The sequence below is a fragment of the Cavia porcellus genome, unplaced genomic scaffold, assembly GCF_034190915.1.
Source record: "Cavia porcellus strain 051 isolate PalLab524CR breed Dunkin Hartley unplaced genomic scaffold, mCavPor4.1 scaffold_27, whole genome shotgun sequence".
In the NCBI taxonomy this organism is placed as follows: Eukaryota; Metazoa; Chordata; class Mammalia; order Rodentia; family Caviidae; genus Cavia; species Cavia porcellus.
Genome location: NW_026947510.1, coordinates 7,980,292 through 7,992,907, shown reverse-complemented (window position 1 = coordinate 7,992,907; position 12,616 = coordinate 7,980,292). Strand labels below are relative to the sequence as shown.

The following is a 12,616-nucleotide window of genomic DNA, read 5'->3' as shown; positions in this document are numbered from 1 at the left end:
CTGTAACCCCTCCTTTTTTTGAAAACAAAATAAATACAGGCCATCCAGAGAAATTCTTTGTCTCAGTTTCCAGAGAATCTCAAATTCAGCTAGAGGGTTTTGATCATCCTGGAGTTCTGAAATTGTACTGTTTGGAGCAGATTCCACACCCCTGCCACAGCCTCACTAGGCTTCTTCATGGAAAAGCGGCTCAGGGTCACTGGGTGGAATAAGATGGGCCCTGAGGACCCCACCACTGCATCCCACAGTGGCTCCAAACCACTTCCTCATGGCTACTAATTGCAAAAAGAATGACCGAATTACAGGGGAAGAAAAGGAGTGGGTGTTCCCTAGGATCCCTTTCTGCAAGTTGTGGTATTTTTTTTTTCATTAATAGAATATTTATTGATACTATTTATACAGTAAATTGGGTTGAACAGGAAGTTTTGGGTAGCCCAAATTCACCATTTTCTTGTATACAAAGGTATTTTCTCATTTACAAGCAGACATTTTTCTTTGGTATCTATGAAGTGTTTGCCCAGATGTTTGCCTCCATCAAATATTTAAAAAATCAACTGAGTTTCTATTAAACAAAACTAAAAGTGATTCTATGGAGAGTGATTGTATGATTACCAAATACATCTGATGTTAAATGTTGTTGTAGTCAGGGGTTGTGCAGAGAACAATTAAAAACAGGACATGGAGTTTATAATATTGTTTTATGATGATCACCCAGAGTTAACACAAGAAACTATAGGAAATCTACCCACAACACTAAAGACATAGAATATTTAGCCAAGGGCCTGAATCCTACATCAGTGTCCCGCATGAGTCCAAATAAAAACCCAGAGCTCATGACAATGCCTTCCATGAGTCCAACTAGAGGTCTAGGGCCCACAGGAAGGACTCACACCAGACTGTTTTACGGACCCACCCTGGGAAGGCCCAAACGTCAGTGGTGAAAGCTATAAAGTCTATGCCAACAGGGTAAAGGAATTGTGCTGGTAGATTGAGGATTCTACGCTGGAGCCAAGAAGTCACACTTACGGCAAAGACCACGGCTGTCCTGAAAAGCATTACAGCCATCCTCAGCGACGTGGAAGCCCTGAGCTCCTCTAACCACAAGCACAGCCGAGTACATGCCAGAAAGCCAGTGTGATGAATTCATCTTGGAGACCAAGCAGCACACATCATCTTCTCCAAAGCCAGTAAGCAATGCTCAATGTGAGGACCAGAGCTTCTCCAAGAGAACCAATGGCTCAAACAGCAACACGGAGAACCCACAATGCCTCAGCGCCTCAATGCAATAGCTTCTCCTTCTCCACGTTTCTATTTATGCTGGCAACTTTCTTCAGGTGGGACATCTATGCTCAGCACCACGCTGATGTAATCCAACTGGCATTAAGTTAACCACCAGTTCTTAATCCATAACAAACGTCATTAAATTGCTGCTTGATCAGCTCTGTCGGTTTGTGCTAATTAAGACAGAGAGGGCTGGGATTTGATAAATCCCAAGAGTCTTATCTGAACAGACTGCATATGTAGAAGTCGTTTTTAGCCTGGTGAAGGGGGATCCATGAACCTGTGGACCTCTACATTCTTGTCTTTGCTATTCAATAACAACCATCTTTCCCACTGTCATCTTTTATGCTGCCATAGGTTTTAGGAGCTGGCGAGGTTCTGTGTACAGGCTATGCAGGTTTGCTGTGAGTTCCCAAGGCACTAGGTTTGGGCAAGCTGTTTCACACAGCAGTAGTCCCTGCAGGTCTTGTTAATGTGATGCTGTTGGTATTGCTGGGAGGGTTTGTTAGGACTGTGTTCTGAACCATGGGAGGCCCAATGAGGAGGTGGTTTGTGTGAACTGTGCTATTTCTTGGCAATGTTAAGAACCAGATCCATGGTTACTAAATGCTTTCACTGATTGCCAAAGGAGATGGGGCTGCAGGGGTGCAGAATTTGCCTGGAGAAGGTATGGCTGAAGCCTGAGACTGCAATATGTGGTATTCCTTCATTTTGCACTTGAAAATTTGTATCACTTTTCATTGAGTCATCCTGTGTGTTAGATGTTCGGGATAGGTTTGGAAGACAGCATCTTAGTTTTTCATTTTTAACATTGCTCATCTGCTATCAGATGACCTTGAAGTGAAAAGTGAGGCTGCTGTAGGCAGCTAATCACAGGCTGTGGGGACTCCTCAAGTTGGAGATAGTGAATGAGGTGAATTTCTGGATGACTGCATAGGTAATGATGAAAACCTGTTAACAGCAGAGTATACTGCATGATGCATAGCGGTATCTTCATCATCTAAACTTTGTGCATCAAGTTCCTGGTCACTAAACGTACCCCACGTGTAGAATCGCAAGATGAACCAGAACTGTGCCAAGAAGTGGTGGCAGTGTATTTCTGCCAAAGACTTTCTTCTTGCATCCGAGCTAAAATCTGCACATCGGTTACATCATTTAGCTTATAATTGGACCCAACTGAATCTTTTGTCTAATTCTGAAGCACTTAATTCACTATCTATAGAGGACTGAGGACTGAGTAAAGGATTTCTGTCTGATGAACTTTTGAAGTTACCTGAATTTCCAGGAAGCAATAGCTGTTTGACAATAGGAAGTCACATGCGGGTTGAAGATAGAGAACTGAAACCACTGCTATATGGGCTACTGGAGTTTGGACTGTAAGGACTTGTGTAACTCAGAGTTGAAAGGATTATTGTACAAATTCTGCCTGAGAGCAGACATAGTTTAATCAGATTTGTGGATAAGCGATCTTTTAGAATATTCAACATCAGGATTTGGGTAATCCAAAACTTGATTGCACCAAACTAATGCACTAGCTGTTTCTGCACTGGTGTAAGGATTTTCTTTGGTGATGAATACAGCCAGCTCTCCGCCTCCTCCTTCCAGCCAGACAGCACTCCAGCCCTTAGGCCTCAGCGGCTCCACCTCATCCAGCAGGCCGCCCTTGCTGGCCGCCTGCAAGGAGGGGGCGTCCCGCTTCGGCTCGGCCCCGCTGCCCACCTAGAGTCCCGCGCAGACGCTGCCCAGAGAACGGGGTGCACACACCGGCAACGGAGCTTGCGCAGCTGCTCATTCTGCTTCTCCAGCTTCTTCGCAGCTCTTGTAGCTTCCACAGCTCCGGGTCCGCCAGCGTCCTCCATCCCAGCCCCCACTCCCCGCTGGCTCGGACTCAGACAGGGAGAGCCGGGCGAAAGGCCCGCCCCCCGCCGCCGCTCACGCCTGCCGAGGCGGGTCTGTAGAGCGAGGCCAGGCCCCACCTCCAGGGTCCCCCCTTGGTTCCGAAGTGCCGCTGGCCTCAGCAGAGCCGGCGCCGGGGTAGCGGGCAACGCCGGCAACATCCGGCCCTGCAGCAGCCATCTTCCCCGCGGCCCCACCCCAGCGGCCCGGCCCAGTCGGCGTCCTCGCAGGGTCTGCTGGACTCCGCTTTGGTACTGCTTAGTGTTTTGTTTTGGTCGCCCCCTCCCCCATTTTCTACTGTTTTTTTATTCTAGTACTGCAGTTTACAGCCATTAGATCATAAACAATAAAACATCACTTTTAGGAAAACCCATATCCAAGGTCGATCTCAAGTACATAGTAATTTGAATTTAACCCATTTGTTTTTATTGCCCAGTGAATCTGGTACTTTATATTTCTGTTTTACACACATAGCTGGAAAGTGCGTATGGGTAACTGTCTTCTTATATGTGGAATCTTAACATTTTTTCTGGTCCCTTCTCTAAACATTTTAAATCACTGGAATTACACATCAGCCCTTACCCAGGCTTCAGGTTATTGTACATGAAAAGTCTGCCAGAATTTGGTTCCCTTTTTCCTTTCCATTCCTGCCAAGTGGTGGGTGACCAGCTGAACAAAGAACTCAGCCCTAGGCCTCCTAAGACTCATGTTCTCTGGAAGTTTCTCATGGAAACTTCTTTTAAAAAAAAAAAAAAAAAATTTAAAGAAAGACAAAACAGAAAACGTGTAGAAATAGTACATACTTTCAAAGAAAAAAATAAACTACTAAATCACTAGTTGATGTTTACATATTGTCTTCTTACAAGTAATTGTTCAAGATACAAAAGTGGAACATATAGATGGGGATTCAAACAGTGAGACTAAAAATAGTTCTGTTGAACTATCTAATAAAATCTTAGTAATATGGTTATCAATCCTATACACTTAAAACCTATACACATTTAATGGATACTTCTTTTGAACATTGTATAACTTTGTACCTGTAAAGAATCATGTTTTAGGCTTTTATGTAATAAAATCAAATATATGCTATGTGTAGCCTTTATTTGGTGTTTGATCACTCCTTCCAAATGCTCATAGAAAAGGTGACTCACTAAAATTAAAAGTGACTCACTGTGAATTTTATTTATATTATGTACAAAATTAGTAGAACTAAAACATGTTCAACAGCGCAAGTCTTCCGTTAAGTCTGTTCTAACACATATTATTTGAATTGATTTTGGTTCAAATCTTGTTCAAGGACCCAAGAAAACAACAACAAAAATAACATGAAATATATCTTACTCTCCTAATTCTGGTTTGTCAAAAAGAAAGAAATAGGAACTGGAAGCAAATGCATTATTTTGCCCCCACTTCTGCAGCTAAAATGCTGCAACACACACTAGAAAGAGAAAAAACGAAAATCTCAAAATTTTGTCAAGAACTTTTGAAGAAATGGAGGCTTACATGAACATCTATCTCTGCAAATAAAAAATCATTTAAAAAAAAGTATTTTCAGGATTATTAACAATGTAAAACCCAGAAAATGTTAGATCTATGGTCACTTAGAAAAAGAAGTCCTGCTAACACTGTGTATATCTACTGGGAATTTTATTTTTGATAGTAAATAATTAAAGAATGTGAGTTTATAATTGATCTGTTTCCTACTCTGAAATGTTTGTCTTTTTTTTCTGAGATGTTTTTCTAATAACTAAATTGTTAGTTCCTGAGAACTTGCAGGGAATACCCTCTAAGCAAAAAAGTAACAAGCAATAAATGTCTCCAGGTAAGAAAGGACAGACAGGAATCTTTATTCTTGTCTATATGTTTTTTATCCTTGCTATGAGAAAAGCAAAACAGATTTGAAAAAGGCATGGTGCATTTTTAATAGGAATATTTTTATGAAAATTGTTTGCTTTGAGCTATGCTTTTGCTGGAAGTGGAACTGCAGAAAAGGCACAGAGAAATATTAAGGTTTCTCAAGTTTCCACACATTACTGTAAATTACCTAGTCACTAACTTTATCTCTCTGTCCTTTAAAAAATTATAAGGATGCTGCTGTTTTGTTGTTGTTGTTGTTGAGTCACTAAGGCAAAAATGTTTTAAGCAATTTGAGTTATTAAAATAGAACTGTGTTGAAATACTGTACTAAGTACTTATCCTTGGCCTGGGGATTTAACCTACTTAATGAAGGTGAGAGGGAGTGGTGCTCTGAAACACACAATGCTATTTCAGAGTGTCCAGCACACATGATCAGCTCAGTCTGGTCTGCTGCAACACAGAGCAAGCTGCTGGCGCTGACCGAGGGCTGACCGTGCCTAAGCCACTAGTGCCAAGTGCTGGGCTATAAAGGCTGCATTGATACATGTACAGAGCTTCATTTCCCTAGGCTTTTCAATGGTGTTTTACTTATTGGTCAACTCAGAAGTAATTTCTTAAATTTATTTGGCACTTAATTTGGATTTTATACCACATTTTCTTTCTTATACTAAATTGAACACTGGACCTTTCTCTTGCGAGGCAGACACTGTGCCACTGAGCTATATTCCTGGCCCCCAAATTTTCTAACTTTGAGAAGAAAACAATATTAAAAAAACCTAACCTACACATCCAACTGTTTTTAAAAGCCCAACAAATTCAAAGCCAACTTTTGGTGACATTTTACATAGATCAGAGTTTAAATATAATAACTTTCAGATTTCTTTTTATAGTTAACTTGGGAATAGCAGACTTGTGAGGTGATCAGCCATATAAATGTTCAATGATGTTTTGGGATCAGTTTATTTGCTGCACTATTCAAGTTCTTTGCCTGTTTCACCAAATCTTTTTCACTTTGTTCCAGCTGTTTAAGTAGCAGCCGTTTGTTAGTCTGCTCATCCAAACAATTGTTTAGTTCACTTTTTTGTTATACTGCTAAGTCTGAACTCTGCAACTTAAAGGCCAGTTCTTGCTTGAGAGCCCTGAGCACGTACAGCTGCTGCCTCCAGACCCAGCGCCTCCTGCTGCCGGCAGGAGTCCTTCTCCAGCATCTTCTTTGCCTGCAGCGTGCTGAGCTGGAGCCCCAGCTCCTCTCAACATCCTACTGAGATTGTGTCCAGAATCACAGGAATCTGACCTCCCCCTCGACCGCCTGTACTACTGTGCCCATCCTTCAGATACATGGAAAAACCTAGAATTCCAACCTGAGAATCCAAGTCTTTTCCTTTCATGCAGAAGTTACATCAGTGACATTCAGCCCCGCCAACAGATCAGCAGTTATAGCTTCTCCTCCTTCCACCAGGTGGGCATTCAGTTTATAGAACTCATTGAGAAGTTCCTCTATATTGATCAAAGCTTCCATGGAAAGTCCTGTCAGGGTTCAGAGCTGCCTCCACAAAGCCCGTGATACTTAGCTTGGTCATGTTTATCAGGTTCATCAGTTCGTTAGCCCTGAGATAATTACGGTGGTGCCTGCCGGGCCCTCTGCCTCTGTGACTCAGTAGCAGCAATGGCAGTCTAGAGGTTGGCAACTGCGGGTGACAGAGGAGGGCAGCACCCTCGTCCTGATACAGCAGAAAGAAGCAGGCGGCCACTGGGGAGCCCAGCTCCCAGGTGCTCCAAGGCCAGCGGCCCTGCCTGGCATTACAGCCAGCATCTTTGGCCCTCCTCCTCCTGCCTCCTCCCCCTCCCCTTCACCCCATTCTCCTCCTATTCCTCCTCCTCCTCCTCCACTGTGATTCCCTTCTCTACTACCACTGCTTCCAGAATGCTGGCCTGCACTGAGGAGAGTGCTCGGCCCTCTGCGGCCAGGTCCCTGCTAGCAGAAAGGTCCTGCCACCCACCCCACAATGCAGCCTGCCCCCTTAGTATTGTTTTTTGTCTTCCTTATCCCCTTCCATGAATAAAAAACCAAATCTGCACAGCAGAGTGTGTCAACTGCTGTTTCTCAAAACGTTAAGGTCTGGGGTGGGGGACAGATAATAGAAAAAAAAAAAAAAACTCAGAGAAAGTTTAAGTGCAAAGGAATCAAGACAACCAGAGTAGTAGGAATGGTGAAGAGTGCACCACAGGCAGCCAGGTGCACCCTAAATGGACCGAGTGTCCTTATACTTAGCCAGTGTCATTAGGGATGTCGCCCAATCGCTCTCTTAAGCCTATTTCCACTGAGAACGCAGAGGTAGATACCACTTCCCGCTGTTCAGCTCTGCTCTAGGGGCTGCCCTGCCTCAGCCTGCACTCTCCAGTTCCTCTGTGGCATACAGTTGAGGCAGGCCACTTCTTGGAGATAATTTCCTTATCTGCTGTTAGGCTCTACTGGACACAGTGTTGGTTTTGCTGTCCAGCGTCAGGTGTCACTCTGGGCCTGGCCCCTTCTATAGTGGCCTCCCTATTTCCTCCCAGCTCTCCAGGGCCTGGAGTGAAGATGTTATAATCTCTGATCAGTTGGCAGCCAGAAAGTGGTTCAGGCTTATCCCCTAGAGGATGCAGACCCCATCCTGTGGACAGAGGCAAGGCTGGAGGGCAAGAGCAGTGACTATCAAGGGGGCCAGGAAAGGCCTCCTAAATGTGGGGATGTGCCTTGCAGGCCTAGGAGACCCTAGGCCCCAAAGTGAGGAGCTGCTGAGTAGGCTGTGTTCTGGGATGGCCCCTCTCCACAGGGGTTCTCCTGGTATTGGAGTTCCTAGGGAAACTTTCCACTTCTGAGCAAACCTTTAGGGTCCTCCCTTAGTCCTGGGTGACAGTGGGGCTGGCATAGGGGCACAGAATAGGTGCTGATTCAGTGGTACTTCTGCATGGCCTCCAGGGGGCTTCTGGGTTTGCAGGCAAACCCTGAGGGGCTCAGAAAGGGCAGCTAGGTTTGGGACAAGACCTTGGCAGAAGCATCCTGTGAGAGCTGAAGTTAGAAGGCCAGGTCACATGGGCATCTGAAGTCCCCAAGCTGATCATTCTGTCCCTGGCAACCATGGGTCCTTTTTTCAGTGATAATGGAAGTTAGAACCAAAGTACGATTTAGCAGAAAGAGCTGCAATTGGGAAATGAGAGAGTGAGGATGTAGCCTCCTCTTAGCAAGGGAAAGTGGGGTGGGCCAGCATGGGCAGCTGCAGGGGGCTCCATGGAGTGGTATAGGCTGGTCCTGAAGGAGAAGTGACCAGGTTGAGTGATGCTAGCAGTGGAGTAGAGCACGCTGCCCCTGAAGGAAGAGGGATAAGTTGAAAGATGCTACTAGGAGCTAGGGATTTAGCTCAGCAGCATAAGCGCCTGCCTTGCAAGAGCAGGGTCGTGAGTTCAATCCCTGGAACCAAAAAAAAAAAAAAAAAGAAAGAAAGGAAGATGCCACTGGTGGGATGCTTGGTCACTATCTCAGTGCTGGTTTCCGGTTCTGGAGGCATTGCAGGGCTGGAGGTAGGAATTTCACTCCCAGAAAGCGCCAGGGGTGGCAGAGTTACGCTAGCACACGTGCAGATGGGACCACCATGTGGCAGAGAGCTTCTGCCACCATGACCCTGAGGGCTTCAACCTGCACTGGAAGGGACCAGTGCAGGGGCAGGCTCAGTGGCCCTCCTACTTGAGAGGAGAGATGAGGTCGACTAGGGCAAGGTGCACCCCAGAACCACCGGTGCTGCAACACCTGGTTTAATGTTGGGGCCCACTCTGGGGTGGGCAGTGCTGCATGGCACCCCTAAATCTCAGGGAATAACTCCCAGACCACATCCTCCGGCAGCCTGCTGTTCTCAGGCCTGCAAATACCTCATTGCAGGTCTCCTCACCTAGTGCAGGACCACAGTACTTTCTCCTTAATTTCTAAGACCTCTGGTAACCATGTAATGTAGGTTGCTGAAAGTCTTTTAGTACTGAATATCCCTATTCCTGGAAGGTGTCATTAGGGATGTACCCAAGTGTTCTTTCTCAAGCCCATCTCCTCACCAAGAAAGTGGAAGTGGACACCACTTCCCGCTGTTCAGCTCTGCTCTTGGGGCTGCCCTGCCTCAGTCTGCACTCTCCCATTCCTCTGTGGCATACAGCTGAGGCAGGCCACTTCCTGGAGACAATTCCCTTGTCTGCCATTGGGCTCTCCTGGACACAGAGTGTTGGTTCTGCTATCCAGCGTCAGGTGTCACCCTGGTGCCTGGCCCATTCCATGGAAGCTTATCTCCTCCCAGCTTGCCAGGGCCTGTAGAGATGTCAGACTCTGCCAACAGTTGGAAGCCAGAAAATGGTTTAGGCTTGCCCCCCAGGGGATGTAGACCCCATCCTGTGGGAACAGGCAAGATTGGAGGGCAAGAGCAGTGACCATCAAAGGGGCCAGGAAAGGCCTCCTAAGTGTGGGGATGTGCCTTACAGGCCTAGGAGACTCTAGGCCCCAAAGTGAGGAGCTGCTGAGTAGGCTGTGTTGTGGGCATGGCCAAGCCAGATTTCTTTCTACATATCCCTGAAAGATGGCTTTCCTGGCATTGGAGTTCTTAGGAGAGCCCCCACTTTTACTCCTGAGCAAATCTTTGGGGTCTGCCCTGAGTCCTGGGTGACAGTGGGGCTGGCATAGGGGCACAGAAAAGGTGCTGATTCAGTGGTACTCCTGCATGGCCTCCAGGGGGCTTCTGGGTTTGCAGGCAAACCCTGAGGGGCTCAGAAAGGGCAGGTAGGCTTGGGCAAGACCTTGGCAGAAGCATCCTGTGAGAGCTGAAGTTAGAAAGCCAGGTCACATGGGCATCTGAAGTCCCCAAGCTGATCATTCTGTCCCTGGCAACCATGGGTCCTTTTTTCAGTGATAATGGAAGTTAGAACCAAAGTACAATTTAGCAGAAAGAGCTGCAATTGGGAAATGAGAGAGTGAGGATATAGCCTCCTCTTGGGCAGCTTGGGCAGCTGCAGGGGGCTCCATGGAGTGGTATAGGCTGGTCCTGAAGGAGAAGTGACCAGGTTGAGTGGTGTTGGCAGTGGAATGCTTGGTTGTGTGGGTTCACAACCAAGTGAACCCACTATGGCTCAGTGTTGGGTTCCTGGCCAATAAAGTTTGTTCAGGCAGCATTTTTTCTTCTTTCTGCGCTCTGGATTGAACTCAAGGTCTTCCCACTAAGCTACATCCCAAAGGACAGGTCTCACAAAATCACAGCAATTCCAAATGGGTTGAGTTTGTGATCCTCTTGCCTCAGTCACACAGAGTATTGTAGTTTCAGATATATGCCAGCTGGCCTGGTTTTGCCAACTTTTAAGTATATATTCCCTAATGTCTAACATACTTATACATGTATAAGGTACAGAATGAAAGAATTTGATCCAGAATTTTACAAAATGAAGGTCACAATTTGTTCAACTTTTATATGTTGGATCTGAACGTCACAGATTTAACCAAAATCTATTTTTAATTCTGATTATCTCAGAAGAAAACATAAATGGTCCACTTAATGACTAATAGGTTAAGCCAGCCTGTGCTGCCTAGTGAGTTCTAAGCAGTCTGAACTGCATAGAGAAATCTTGTCTCAAAGAACAAACAACAGAACAACCCCCCCCAAACCCACACACATTCAAGGGGTATGAAGGTACACATAGCAAGCTCCCAGAAGAGAAATGTATGTGGATGTGCCCTTTGAGGATGGACTGGAATGACAGCCTCATGAATGAGGTAGAGGTCTCATATCATCCGATATTCTTCTGAGGGGCTTATTACAGGGAGAATGGAAGTGCTGCAAGGGAACTGATATGCCTTCAAAGACCATAGTTGACAAATCTGTCTATGAGAAGCTGGAGGCTTTTGTGCCTCTTCCTTCACTGAATACTGCTTCCAGTTAGAAAACTGTGATCTTTTAGTCTTATAATTGTTGGCATAGCCAAATTTGCCCTAGCAGGTCTTTTGTACCAGGCAGCAGGATTTACTTGTTGGCTAATTGGGTCGGGGAGATCTAGTGTAGTCCCAGCAGGTAAAGTCTGTTTTGGTCTTAAGAGAGAATTGCCTCCAGTTTTTTGCTTTCTTAATACATCTTTTATTTTGTTAATATATCTCTTCTTAGGTAGTTGGAGACTGTGGGGCAATTAGAAACTCATGATTAAACATTTGACCTCCAAAGTGACACATCAGAGGCAGAGTAAAGAATCTGTGTAGGGGTCCCTTTGACCCCACCTATGGCTATAGACTTACAGGAGAGTTTTCTAGAGAAAGGTCAAAACAGAACGAGTCATTCCTGCATATATAAACACTTGAATTGGCTCACCCATGGTGTCCAAGATTCTCCAGGTTTCCTCAGGGGAGATGGTGATACAAATGAACATTATGACAGAGGGATGCTGGTCTCCATGAAGGTGGAGAAGGAGAAGCAAGAACCTACCTCCATTATACCTGAGGTAGGGATCCTAAAGGACCTTCAGTAATTTACATCACACAGTTATTGGAGCTCTTGGGAACTAATGACAAAGTATTCACAATCGTTGAGTGTGTGAGGGGGAGGGACCTCCAGTGAGGCACCGGCAAGGCTAAGAACAACAGGCTGCCAGAGGCGGAAGCCTTGGAGTTATTCTGTGAGATTGTGGGTGCCATGCAGCACTGCTGTGCTCTGAAAACTGGCCACAGGTTCCTCAAATCCCAGAATATCTTGCTGGAGTCCCAAAGCACTAAGAACAATGATTTTCGTATGGGTTTCAAGTTCCATCCTGGCCAGGAGATGACTGTATTTGATGGCACGCTATACCATTGTGCGCCTGAAGTCTTCGCAGACAGGAAGTAACAGCGTCCACCAGTGGATATTCAGGGCCTCAGGATGATCTTATTCAAGATGGTTGGTGGGCACCTCCTATTCTGTGAGGGAAAATGTGCAATATCGGATCCTGGTGGGGAGATAATCTTGTCCCTACTCCCGATCCTGGGACCACTAAAACCCAACTCTGGAGTGTGCCTGACAGTGAGCTAGGCGTTATAGTACTGGGGGCTCTGGCGTGCACTTTCCCATAGTTGTTCTCTGGAACTGCTTAAGCCCACAATAACCACAATCCTGAGTATCATGACCATGATAGGGTACAACTCATTGAAGGTCATTGACTGGGTGAGGCACAAGAAATTTTTTTTCTCTTTCTTTTTGAGATAGGGTTTCACTATGAAATTCAGGCTGGCCTCAAACTCACAGTGATCCTCCTGCCTTGGCCGCCCAAGTACTATCATTACAGCCCTGTGCCACCACACATGGTAAGGCACAAAAAATTTAACCACAAATTGGTAACTTTTCCTACTGCTACAGCCAGGAACTTTGGCTGCTGCCTTTTGTCTATTACCAATAGCACTCATGAGGGTTCCTAAGATGCCCAAAACTGGACTATATTCAAGATTGCCATGGTTTACATTAATGGCCCCCAGGCCTCAGGTGCTTGCATTGTGCATTTGTGATTGCTTCATTGTCTAGCACTTGGATTGGGGGTGTGAGTGCTACACACGCTT

At 45.7% G+C, this 12,616-nt stretch overlaps 1 pseudogene; it reads right to left on the bottom strand.

Annotated features, from left to right (window-relative positions):
* Positions 1-679: 679 nt before the first annotated feature.
* LOC100731680 (SLAIN motif-containing protein 2-like) lies at positions 680-3,338 on the bottom strand (annotated as a pseudogene).
* Positions 3,339-12,616: the final 9,278 nt, after the last annotated feature.